This window comes from Sciurus vulgaris (assembly GCF_902686455.1).
Source record: "Sciurus vulgaris genome assembly, chromosome: 10".
Lineage (NCBI taxonomy): Eukaryota > Metazoa > Chordata > Mammalia > Rodentia > Sciuridae > Sciurus > Sciurus vulgaris.
This window is the reverse complement of record NC_136470.1, coordinates 28,623,560-28,636,408: the sequence shown is the minus strand read 5'-3', so window position 1 is coordinate 28,636,408 and position 12,849 is coordinate 28,623,560. Positions and strand designations below refer to the sequence as shown.

The window sequence follows — 12,849 nt, the reverse complement described above, 5'->3', positions numbered from 1 at the left end:
AATCTAAAAGATTCTAAGAAATTACTTCAATGTATGAAAGTCCAAGCAAAAGAAATTCAAGGTTTTTTTTTTTTTTTTTTTTTTAAAAAAGGAAATAAAGAAAATGAGACATTGATCCACATTAGCCAAATATTACCAGGAGAGGTGAGAGTAGTTTTTCAACAAAGCTATGTATTACCTTGGTTCTGCCTCAGTAATAAACAACCAGACACTGGGAAAGAACCAGATGGTAAATTAAAACTCTCATTTCAACCCTTATGTTTGGCATTATGTAGATTCAGTTTATTTTGAATAATTTTTTAAAAGGCATGGATGGGTTAGGGGATTAATATAAATACATATCTGAAAAAGAAGACTCCCCCCACCCCAGATTGTTCACTTTGTCAGTATCTCTCTTATTTGGCAAAAATACAATACATTCTCTTATTAAAAGATAGAAGCAAAACATTTCCTTTGCAGCTTTTATACAAACCCTTCTTTTTTTTTTCCAAAATTTACTTGGCAAATCAAAATCTAAAGCATACTGGAAAATATTACTTATCTGTATCTGATTATTCAACCTGTGTCTACAATATAGTTTTAATTTGTACTTTTTAGGATACCGGGAGTCATTCAGCAACAGTGGTTTTGGGGTTCTAAATTCCATAAATTTTAAATAAGGCAAGTAAAAAGAGATGGGGAGGTTCATAACTCCACTTCTCATGGCCTCAACAATAAAAACACATGCCTGGTGTGCACTTAAAGATACAGTATGTACCACTCACCTCCTTAAAACTCAAAAGTCTCCTTCCTCACTGTGGTCTGTTCCCAAAATGAAGCCAGCTACTCCTCATTTCTCTATTTGTGCTTCCTTCCAATAATTCACAAATGCACTATTGATTTCTTCTTTCTAATAGAGAGACTAGTTTATTAGGATAGCATAGTTTTTAACAAAATTATTATAGGTGAAGACAGGATAACAAAAAAATCACCTTGAGAATGGTAATAGTCGGCTCTGAATTTGCTGTAACTGTTCCTTGAAGTGGACAACTTCAAGTGTTTGGAAACACCTGGATTAAGACCATAACAAGCTATTTTAATGAATTATATCAAGAAACATAGTTGCTTTTACAATAATTTTGTAGTACACGTCACAAGAGCTAGCACTGAAGGAAAAAGCACCCTACAGCTGCCCTTGGTGACCACGTTTTTCTCTAGTGACACACAGATGACAGAACTAATAAAAACTGCTGCAGAATCAATTGGCAACAATGTGCCTTCCCAGTAAAACTGATCTTTGAGAACCCAGGCTGGGAGGCTTGGATCTGATGCCTGAGATTCATGGCTACCAGGTGGGAAGCAAGGTTTTTAATGACTTCCTGAAAATCAGATGGTGAACTGCTTTTCTTCTCAAAGGATGGCGTATTCTCATAGAAAATCAAATTAATGAAATTAGCTTTGTGACCTCAGGCAAGTTACTCTGGCATCTTTCAGAATGGGTTTATCTACAAACTAGAGAAAATGATACTTAAATGTCTCAGGGGAATTGTAAGGATTAAAAGAGGAAATCCGTGCAAACTAGCCAGCACTATGTCTGGCTCACATGCTTTGCCCCCAGAATACCACTTCTCTTCCTTTTCCTGCTCCTCCTTTCAAAAAAAAAAAAAAAAAAAAAAAAAGGAAAGGCAAAAGGCAAGTAACTAAACAACTTACATTCCAATAAACAACTTACATTCCAAGTTCTTACCCAATCATCTCTACTTTAAAAAAAAAAAATCACAGGTTTGAAATCATTATTTTTATTATAAAAATTGATTTTATTGATGTATAAAATCAGAATTTTAGAATTGAAGAAAATATACCCCTTTCTACAGATAAAGAAAGAGATAAAAGGACTTTCTATTTACCTATGTCATATACTGATTTAGTAGCAGAACCTAAACTAGGAAAATAAACATGAAATAACAAAACACAAATACTATGTTTTTCAATAATCAAACCTAAGCCTACATGACCCTTTGTGCAAATATTCCCTTGGGGGCGGGGGGGGGGGGTTACTGCAACAGTGATTAATTCCTTTTGAGGATATTTCTAACTTCTCATTTGGAGTGTTTCACATATTTCCAAATACATTTTATTGATATCCTCCACCTTTTTCTGTCCTCACCTCCATTAAAGACTTACTATAAACTCATAAATTCAGGAATTAAAAAAACTTAAGGAAGTGTGCTTTTCACCATCCAGTTACCATCCCTTAAACATTTCATCTCTCTCCATTTCTAGAAAATCCTCAAGAGAGAAATCCCATTTTTATTCTGAACTTCTAATTCTCAAATTTTGATAGTGCCCTGTGACATACCCACACTGGGTCATTAAGCACCACAATATCATAATACTATTCTCATTTTAAGACTGGTTATAATTTACTATCTTACTACTGCAATGCTAAATTAGCATCTGACTTTTTTAATGCAGTAAACATTGAACATTTTTACACATGTTTAGGCAAATTCAATAATTAAAAGCATATAACCATAAGCTACTTTAGCCACTATGTGACTTAACTAAACTTTTCTCTTATTGTCTAAAGCTGATCACCAGCCTTTATTCAGTCCCCTTACACAGCTAATAAAGAATATAAGTAAAATAACCAAAGTAAACTACTAACAACATAAGCTCCAAATTCCTTAGTTCCTGAGTTGCCCTCAATGCCTTACGGAGATGAAAACTACAGGTTTGAAAACAAGGAGTAGCCCTGACTATCATTTAACAGGTGACTGAGAAATGACTTTCTTAATTAAAAGTCCAAGGGTGAAAGACTCCTTTCCCCCAAAGCTCTGAATAAACACCAGCATCAGGTCAATCAGAGTTGTCCTGTCCCAGTGGTGTCTTAAGCTGATGACTCAAATTCCTAGCAGGCTTCTAGTTTAATATTTCTTGAAACCCTAGGCTTAGTCACACAGAATATAAGATAAATAAGGATCTCTTCTTTTCATCCTTAAAGGTATATCTGCTAAACAACACAAAGTTAGAGGCAAGATGGATTTTAATTTAGAGCTTTTATTCCCTGAGGTATGAAAAATTAAAATTTTTCTGGGGACAGTGAACCACGGTAAGCTTGTAGTTTCAAACACAACTATTAATCCTATAAAAGAAGCATTTCTATTTCCAACTGTCTTAACAAAACCCTTTTTTAACCTAGCTCTATTAACTTAGAGAAGTAAGAGTGGGAAGGAGAGAGGGAGAACAGATGAATGGATGAATGTCATATTCATCTTTCCAGTCAAGTTTCAACACACGCTGATGTTCTTCTTAAAATAATTTAAACCAAAACAAATAAGATGAATCCTAATTTCTTTAACAAATAATTATCTTTACCATCATCTTCAAGAACACACCTCATAAAACCTGGCATAGTTTTTTTAAAAAATTCAAATGAAACAATTTTCCTTAAAGTCATAAAACAGAAGGACATTTTAAAAATGTGATAACCTTTTACCATTGTATTAGAATTTTATTGAAATCAATACCTTGAACCACGCAAAGGATATTTAGCTTAGAACTCTAGCAGTATTATAATGAAACAGATTTGAAGAATTTCAAAGGCTGGTAACTCAAATGTGGAGAAAAATTATTACTCTTTGAGTTGTTTTATGACTTTAAGGAAAATTGTTTCATTTGTATTGATAACCTATAATACTACAAGTTTTGTAATGCTTTGCTTGTAATAGTTGCAAGAAAGCATGAGTTCAAGTTGAATTTCAAAGTTCTATGATAGAGTATTCATAACAGTTTTAAAAATTAGTGTAACTCTCTACTCCTCTCAGGGACTGAAAGAAAACTTAAAACTACCTTTCACAGCTGTAGCAAATGAAAGAAAAATGTTCTTCTAAATAAACTCCAATCTTTAGAACCCTACATATTTCAGCATCCATCAGATTGAAGCTTAAATTTCAAGGAATAAAAAAAAGATGTACAGCGATATAATAATTTTCAAGGAAACACAGTAAAATCACAGGTCTGTTTGGTCTCAATTTTCCCCCTACCTTGAATAATAAGACAGTGTGCTTAGAGAAAACTTCTTTCTGTAGTTGTTTATCAAATTATCTTTATTAGAGTTCCCATAAAAGAATGATCCAGTTTACTACCCAAACCTCAAAACTCCCAATAGTTTTCCATGTTGACAAACAGCCCTGAAAAACTACAGATCTTAAAAGAATGGATTAAAGAAAAAGTGACCTAATATTCATTCATTTTTTTTCCAACTCTGGGCTCCATTATGGTGCCCATTTTTTATCCGCTATGTTGGATACACTTGAGACATTCGAAAACACAGTGTGCACATGCACAAATGGGGTACTTGTCACTTCTCTCCCTCAAACGACCACTATTTATATAATATTACCGGCCTCATAAAATATAATTATTTATATAATATTACACATATAACATTTATATAATATTGCTGGCCTCATAAAAGGGAATCCATTACCATCTACAATTCATGTCCCTGCTTCAGCATTAGATGCAAACAGAATAGGGAAACAAGATCTCTCTTCTCCATTTGCTTTTTGTTTAGTCCAACCTCTGGACATAATCCTCAGCTCCAGTCCACTGGCTTCATCATCTGACGCCCTGGTTTTCACCTTCTCAAGTCTTGGTGACCATTCTAGTATTGTATTTCTGATTGTTGTGTTATCTAAATCCTACTGAATGAGTTTGCTCCTCTCCCACCCTCACTGTCCCCTGAAAGGACTACAACTTAAGGAAATGAATCCTGAACAATTTAAATCAGACTAAAACTCTGACATCCTGAAACTCAACCTATTCTCCTGAAAATGTTCTTTTCTTTTCCATAGTAGTCAACATTTTTTTTTTTTAAATAAAAACATTTCTCCAGTTGGAAGAAATAGCACATTGGGCTTTGTTAAGAAGAGCAAATGCTTTCTCTTCAGTCATTACCTATGCAAAAGTAAATTATTAAAAAACAAAATCCACTTGATTGTGTATCAATCACCTCAAAGGGTAGATAAAGAAAGTACATAAGACACTTCATTTCACCACAGACAAAAAGCGAAGTTACAAACTAAGCCAATTTTCATGGAAGAGAAGAAAACATTCAAAGATGTAGAAGCTGTTTACTTTAGAGAAGGGGAAGGTGAGAGAGGGAAGGGGGAAAAGAAATCAAACTCTTCTCTATGAAACTACACTTTAAAGTCTGTGTCAAACAATCTAAAGTCTGAAAAGCAAAATTAACCCTATCACAATTTAAACCGTTTTCTTGATGAAAATTAGATGTTTCAAACTTAATTCGAACAGAATTATCTTTTAACTTGATACACATAACTATTATTGCCTTTCTAGAACACTCAAAACAATCTTTATGTTTTAAAATTAAAAACCTAATTCCTTTAAGTTCATATATCCTAAGCCACCATGATTTAAAATTACTTGTCCATCATGGTCTCCTAGGGCTAGTATGCATGGAATTTGCACAATCAATAAACAACCTTCTTCCTAGCATAGCAAGCCAAGGATGGCGTATCTCCTTATCTTCCTATTTGTTCCATTAGAATGACATATTTTGCCTCATCTGTCACCTTTCATAAAACTCTGCTTTCAGAGATGAGTTAATTCATTTTTAGTTGTCCTCAATGTTCTAAAATAGTGATGTTTGACAGAATTAATACAGTGCTCTAGTTCTCTCTGTTCAACTGGTATTTAATTAAAGATCTTGGAGGCCATCTTTCTCTCAGACTACCCTTTAAAGAAGGAACATTACTTCCTCTTTGGACACTATGATAAGCCACATGGCAACAAAGCTGCCTCCCTAAGGTCTTCCATTTAGCAGACAGAAACTACATAAACTACATAAACTACCAGCAAAATAGATAACCATTTTATTTAATACAGGTTTCCCTCTGACATCTCTGAACCATAACTCTAGTATAGCTTACATTTTCTCTAACCTCCTCAGATTCCAGAATTTCTGTAGTTTTAATGCTCTCCTATATTTTTATCATAGATTTTGTTCTACCTGGACTTCAAATAGATCTAATGGCATTTAATTTGTAAGATTTCTTGAATACCTAATAACAAAGCAGTCAGAGCCATCCTGGAGCATGAGCTAAAAATTCCGTTTTAAATTCTTTTGAATTAATATCTTTTGGAGAATAGCCCACTCAACTTGGTATGTCATGATTTTCTATTCTAAAGGTGGCACGTATAATTTAAATTGGCACTTGCTATTTATTACTTAAATAATTGTTCTCTTGGATGGCCTTTCAAAAGCCTGCACTTCCTAATCATTTTTTTACTATATCAGACCACAAGAGACATGTCAACTTAAGCAAACTTCAGGAGCAATAAACTAACAAACAGACTCTAGGTGGTGGTATAGGTTATTTTTTTATCACAATGTTTTCTGCAAGAGATAGAAGGGCCTTTAGTCTCTTCTACACACATCTTTGTTGTGAACTCACAATGTTTTAAGATGTTTAAATCAGGAAAATCCAAGTTCCACAAAGTTTGAAGATGCATGTAAGAAGTGGTTTTTAAGTCAGTCAAGTCTTCTCATAGGCATTAAGCCTGACTTTTCGCTACCTCAAAGGCACTGTAAGGAATTCATTTGTGCAAAAACAGGAAAAGTCCTTTTTTAAAAATATATACATACATGTACTTTACTCACACATCTAGGGAGCTTCTAAGGGTAAATTTGGAAAGCAGTTTTTCTCCACCAAAGTATGAAACAGCTTCAAGTAACCAATCCCACAGCCTGCAAGGTAGTAGCTGCTTCATTGATTGATTCTCCTTCTTTGTCTCTAGGAACTAAATCCAGACATAGAAAGTTAACTACTGGTGATGTAGCCACTGCTCCCTGAAAACATTTAAACTCTATGGACATTACCAAACCGCTGGGCAAAACCAGAACAACTGACTTGGAAGTTGAAAAACATTTCAACACACTCCAGGCAGCAACTCACACTTAGAGGCCAGGCAGATGAAGCACCATTTGTTTAAAAAGTGTACTTAGTTCACTGTCTCTTCAACAAAGGTAGCAAACTGATGATTAAACATTGAATAATCTCATCTGGAAGATGCCACCCACTTGCTAAACCTATGATTCACTAATAAGCAGGTTGAGTGCAATTTATAAAGAATGAATTACCAAAGCCCCTGGCTTCACGAGTTCCCCCAAGAAATAGAAAGTATATTCACCGTACACGTATGTAACCCCATAATTAATTTTACTTTGGACACCTATAGATAGCCTTTCTCTAGTTTTTCCCTCACAATCCCACACTTAAACACTTACATTACCCGAGACAAACTCCAACCCAGTTCCACCGAGTTAAAAAGTTCTTGAACCTAACAAAGTCCTAATTTTTCCCAATAAAACGTCCCATTAAAAACTTTTTTAACGTAAAAAGTATCCGTAATTCTGCACTTTTTTTTCCTAACTACCTTCGGCATCCAAGTAAATTACTAACGTGATAGAACATAGAAACTCCTGGAATGCTTCCGAGATCAACATGTGTCACAGACTCCCAGCTTATCCGTCTCTAAAACACAGTCGATTCCTTTGTTCGTCCAGACTGGACACCAACTCTTGATTAAAATTTGAGAACTACTTTGGAAAGGATGGAAAGTCCGTAGAAATATTTCCATTAAACCCTTCCTAAAACTACCACACTCAATAGTAGTGAGGACACAGAAGAGAGAAGCAGCCTCCCGGACTTCCACCGGGCTCACCCTACACGCCAGCCGGTTCCTGGCTCCGGGGGAGAACGAGGGCCGAGGCCTCGGGTCCAGGGAGCCTCGCCCTCGGGAGGCGACGTACAAGTGCCGGCAGGCCGGGCCTGAGGCTGAGAGCGCTGTCCCTTTTCCAATTCACTTTTCCTAGTCGGGAATCGGTTGGCACAGAGCAGGGAGGCACCCCAGCGAAAGGCGGGGAGCTGTGCCCGGCGCCACCCAGGAGCTGCTGGGCAGCAGGACCGGCAGCCGCGCGGCGAGAAGCGCCCCGGACTTGGGGCCAAAGGGACAAGCCTAGCGGGGCAAGACCCCAGCCCAGCGACGCGGCTACCCCAGTCGTCCAGACGCAGGGCGCACACGACCCTCGGCGGCCGCCCCTCGGCCCAGAGCTGGCACGCACGGCGGGCGAGCCCCGGGCTAACTCCACAACTTGCGGCGCCGCTGCCCCGACCCCGAGTTCCCGGGGGGGTTAAGACCCAGGAGCAGAGGCGGGATTTCCCCGACTAGGACTCCTCGCCGCCGCCGAGCCCTCCCTGCAGCCAGCGTTCGCTCCCCTGGCGGGCCGCGCTGCCCTCGCCGCCCCGACGCCCCCGCGGCCCTGCCGGCCAACGCCAGCGCTGCCGCGGGCCGCGCTCGGAGGCCGTTTCCGGCGGCGCCGGCGGCCGCTCCGCCGAGTCCCCCCGGCTGCGGTCGCCACTCACCCGAGGCCGCCGCGGCTCCGAGCCCCCGGCTCCGTCAGGCTCACTCCACGAAGGCGCCCCGCCGCCCCGTCCTTCCCCGCCGCCCGGCTAGCTCTTCCCTCCGACCAGCAGCGCTGCCGAGCGCAGCGGCGGACGCGAGGCCACTGGCGGGTGCGCGCGGGCGGGCGGGCGTGGGGCCGGGTCGTCCCTCCGCCTTCGCCGCCGCCTCCTCCTCCGCCGCCGCCGCCTCCCGAGTTCGGGGCTCTGCTGCAATGTCTGCGAGGCTGACTTTGAGCGCCTCGCTCGCCGCCCGCCCGCAGCCGCGCTCCTCCCTCCGCCGCTGAGTCCGCCGCGGCCCAGTCCCTCCCCTCGCCGCTCCACGCCATTCAGCTCTTCAGCCAAGTTTCTTAACCCTTTTTTTCCCCTCCCTCCCATTGTCACCCAGGCCGGAGGAAGCCTCTCGGGTCCCAGCGCTCGCGTGAGGTGGGGAACCCCTTCTGTTCCTTCTGGTTTTTTTTTTTTTTTTTTTTTTTTTTTTTCCTTCTTCCTCGCCCGCCCCTTGGATGGCGGGCGAGGGCTTCAGGGCCCAGAGGCAGGGGGAGGATCGCGCTGGCCGGGAGAGGTGGGTGCTTGGCGCGCCCGAGCTGTCCTCTCTGGGTCCCGGCTCTGTCCAGCCGCCTGGACAGCTCCTCCCTGGGGGCCGGGGGATCGTTCTCCTTACCCAAGCCCCAAGGCACGCGTTTGGGCCACGGCATGGGATCCGGGCTCCCTAGACGCTCCAGGGTCCCCGCCTGGGTGCTGGCGCCTTAAGTGTCTCCCTCCTCCCTTTTCACCCCACAACACGCGTTCACTTGGCTCCCTTTCACCCAGCCCCAAATCCCCCTCCTTGTGATCTGTGTCCTGCTTTAATCTTGGGGTGCACGGGCACTATAACGCTAGGTCACTTCGGCCCCATGCACAGCACCTGGTAGGCACCCAGTAATAAACGTGGAGTACTCGGCGAGGAAAACTAGGAAGGAGACCTGAGGAGCGCCCGCTCAAGCTCCCTGGACGGACGTAGGACCCAGGAGCAGGGTTTATCTTCTGCTGCTTTGTCACTGCGAAACCTCCAGCGGAGTCCGCCAGCCAATCTACACCAATCCCGGGAAGGATCTGACCCAACTAGACAAGGCAAAAGGAACAGGGCTGCCACTTTTTCAGCAGCTCTCCTCGGTTCGGTATCCGAGTAAGAAATAACAATTACATCACGAGGCCGGGGCGGCTGCGCTGCGAAGCCTCTCGGTTTCCTGCAGCTTGGTCTCGCTGAACCCGCCTCTAAATTGGGGGGGAGGGGGCTACGGATTGGTGAGGCAAGAAAGTGGAGGGAGGAGAGAATCTTACGAAACACTAATTTCCTCTTCTCCTTCTATTTGCAGTTTTGAAAATCGTATCCTCAGCGCCCCCCAAACATCCAAGTAGAACCATTAACACCCCCTCAACACCTCCCAGATGTCAGTTTTCTTTTTGACTGTAGCATCTACCATTTGGTAGCTCGCCATGAAAAAAAAAAAAAAAAAAATTACCCGGGGAAATGAGTTCCGTTGCCGAAATTGGTTTTTGCTTGACACAAAAATGCTAAAGTGTGGATTAATCTCACCCTAAACTCTGAAATGGCATGCCTGTGTTAAAACACTTACTAGATGAGATAAACGAGTGGATGAGGTACTCCATTCTTAATATGTAGGTGTTCATATGCTTAAGCATTTGATGGCACTCAGAAATAGAGTTGCTAGTGCACTTAAAAAACAAAAATTATCCAAGTCATAAAACTGTATTCTGTGCCTGTTATGTAATGGCTGTATTGTGCATTTAAAATTTCCTTTAACCTTTGAAAATATGAATGACTTTTGGAGTGCCTTCTCAGTCTTGAAAGCATTTTTTCAAATTAATTCTTAATAAATTCAGCTTCTAGCACAGTCCTGGGCACATGGTAGTTACAGTTTACTTAATGGTGATGGCACATTTTTAAACACTTTACATCACCCTAGTGATTCAACTATGCAATCTGTTGCCATCTAATATAATTTAAACCTCATATAAAAGCATATTATTTGCATATACCACAGTTCAAAATCTGCTTAAGGCAAATTAGTAAAGGCTGCTATTCTATGGTGCATCATTATCCAGGATTGATACAAAGCAAACTAGTCCAATTAAATGATCAGCATAATTGGAGCTTGGCCCTTTGGGGTGGGGGTGTCAGATTTCTCTTTTTGAAAAACTGTGTTATAAAAGATTTTCTAAAATATTATAAATGTTTCTATTTTCTTACACAGTGTATTGGATTAATTTAGCATTTCTTGAAAAGTCAGTATCAGTTTCATTAAAAGCAATTAAAGGTTGTAGTGGACTCAAGAAATACTTTAATTTTCTATTCCTTCCCAAGAGTTAAGGACTTTCCCAGGAGGTACATAAGCTATAATTTGCTGCATTAAAGAATTCTAGGATGCTGTAACTTAAGTGATGATCTCTGCCTTTTGTAGTTCTTCCTCACCACCACCCCTACCCCTTGACTGACACTCTGGTGTCCTTTATCTGTTAACTGTATTATTGCATTTAGTATTGGCAGTTTCTAGTCTGGTATAGACTGGTAATACAAATAGCCTCACTTGTCAAGATTCTATCTAAAGTAAAATGAATGGGTTTCATATAGGGGAATGAAGTGCTCACCAAAAGAGTAAGGCTCATGCACCTTGGTACATAGACTTTAGGATGGCTATTTGAACTCTCAAATGTTGATTTTAAGAACATTGTTGCCTCTTAACCAACTTTGAATCATTGAGATTGCCCACCAAGCCAAGTATTGGTACTGCCTTCCAACATTAGTGTTAAAATCCATTGCCATATGTTAGATGGCTTACCAAAGCTGACACTTATTAATTTATTTGCTCAACCTCACAGAAAAAGAGTCATTGAAATCCTGAACTCTTTTTGATAGTACATTAATTTTAAGTCAATTTTATATCTATTGCAGAGTTCTTAATCATGTTGATTGTGTAGACTCTTTTGTTGTTGTTCTTTGTTTTTAAAAAATTAATACCTAAATTTCCAGCCTAAGAGAATCTTTGCAAAGATATTGAGACATATATGTAATATAAGAATGTCTATACAGTAGTTTGTATTTTGAAACCAGCTCCCATTTGAACGATTTGTGATGTGAAAAAGATGTCATTCAGTTTGTATACTTAAACATGTAAGTATTGTTATTAGCTGATGGTTTCTATGGGATCAGATCTTTTTACTTCAGGCTCAGTATGCCTGTCATAAATAGTCTGGGAAAGATATACTTTTGATGTGTTTTCTAAATCTCTCCTGTATGGCATTTTCCTGACCATTTTGAAACTGTGTATTTACTTGTCAGTATCCCATCCTACTCTAAAATGTGAGCAGTACAGGCACAATGTCCGTTTCTCTCTTATTCACTTTTGGATATCTCCAACCACCTATCCCTCTAGTCAGGAAACAGGAGGCATCAGTAGATATCCACCAAGATACTCTCAGCCCTGAGGACAGAGTATTTCTATTCGGGGTATGGATGTGGGGAAAAGGAATTCAGAAAACAATTTACAGGGAAAATAAAGCTTTAGCTGACTATTAAAAGGTAAGAATTTGCCAAGTATGCAACGTGGGAAAGGGGGTTCTCTGGAGAGAATATAGACCATTTAACAGTAGAGAGGTGTGAGAAAACAAAAATATGAATTGAAATTGGTTGACCCTACATTATACACTGTACAATGAACTATGACACCTGAGAGGAAAAGATGTGTATAATTAGTCATATGCAAATGGAACCCCAGTAACCCCAGAATAGTTATGCTATTAATGTCTCTTGAGCAGTGCTGTTCAATAAAAACAAAGTGAGGGCTGGGGATATAGCTCAGTTGGTAAAGTGCTTGCCTTGCAAGCACAAGGCCCTGGGTTCAATCCCCAGTACTGTGTTAAAAAAAAAAAAAAAAAAAAAAAAAAGGTGAACAAGTGTGAGCTACATGCATCATTTAAAATTTTTCTAGTTGCCACATTTTAAAAAGTCCAAAGAAATAGGTAGTGTTAATTTGAATAGTGTATTTGAATTTATCCAATATATCCAAAATATTTCAATGTGTGTATAACATAAAAATAAAAATAGTTAATTGTATATTTTACAATATTTTATTCTTTAAAAGACAAAACCTCCAAAATCCAGTGTCTTTTATACTCAGAACATCTTAGTTAAGACTAGTATGCAAGTGCTCAAAAGCTACATGTTGTTGCTGACTACCACACTGAGTAGGGCAGCTCCAGATAAATATAATGTATGAAATCTGTAATGGGATAGTCAAAGAAAATTTTCTTAAAATGAAAATCTGAATCTTAGGAAATAAATTTTGTGTCAATTACCAGTGTTTAACTATGCTATGTT

General features: G+C 39.9%; 1 protein-coding gene across 5 annotated transcripts in view; it reads right to left on the bottom strand.

Moving 5' to 3' along the window:
- NRIP1 (nuclear receptor interacting protein 1) overlaps positions 1-8,699 on the bottom strand; it is a 76,355-nt gene extending 67,656 nt beyond the window's left edge. For 3 of the 5 annotated variants that reach the window (XM_079156316.1, XM_079156318.1, XM_079156320.1), the window contains exon 1: positions 8,433-8,699. The gene's annotated coding sequence lies outside the window, so the exon portion shown is untranslated. Of the gene's footprint in view, positions 1-7,731; positions 8,036-8,432 lie in introns of those variants that run through there. The other 2 variants (XM_079156317.1, XM_079156319.1) reach the window with 1 other exon arrangement.
- Positions 8,700-12,849: the final 4,150 nt, after the last annotated feature.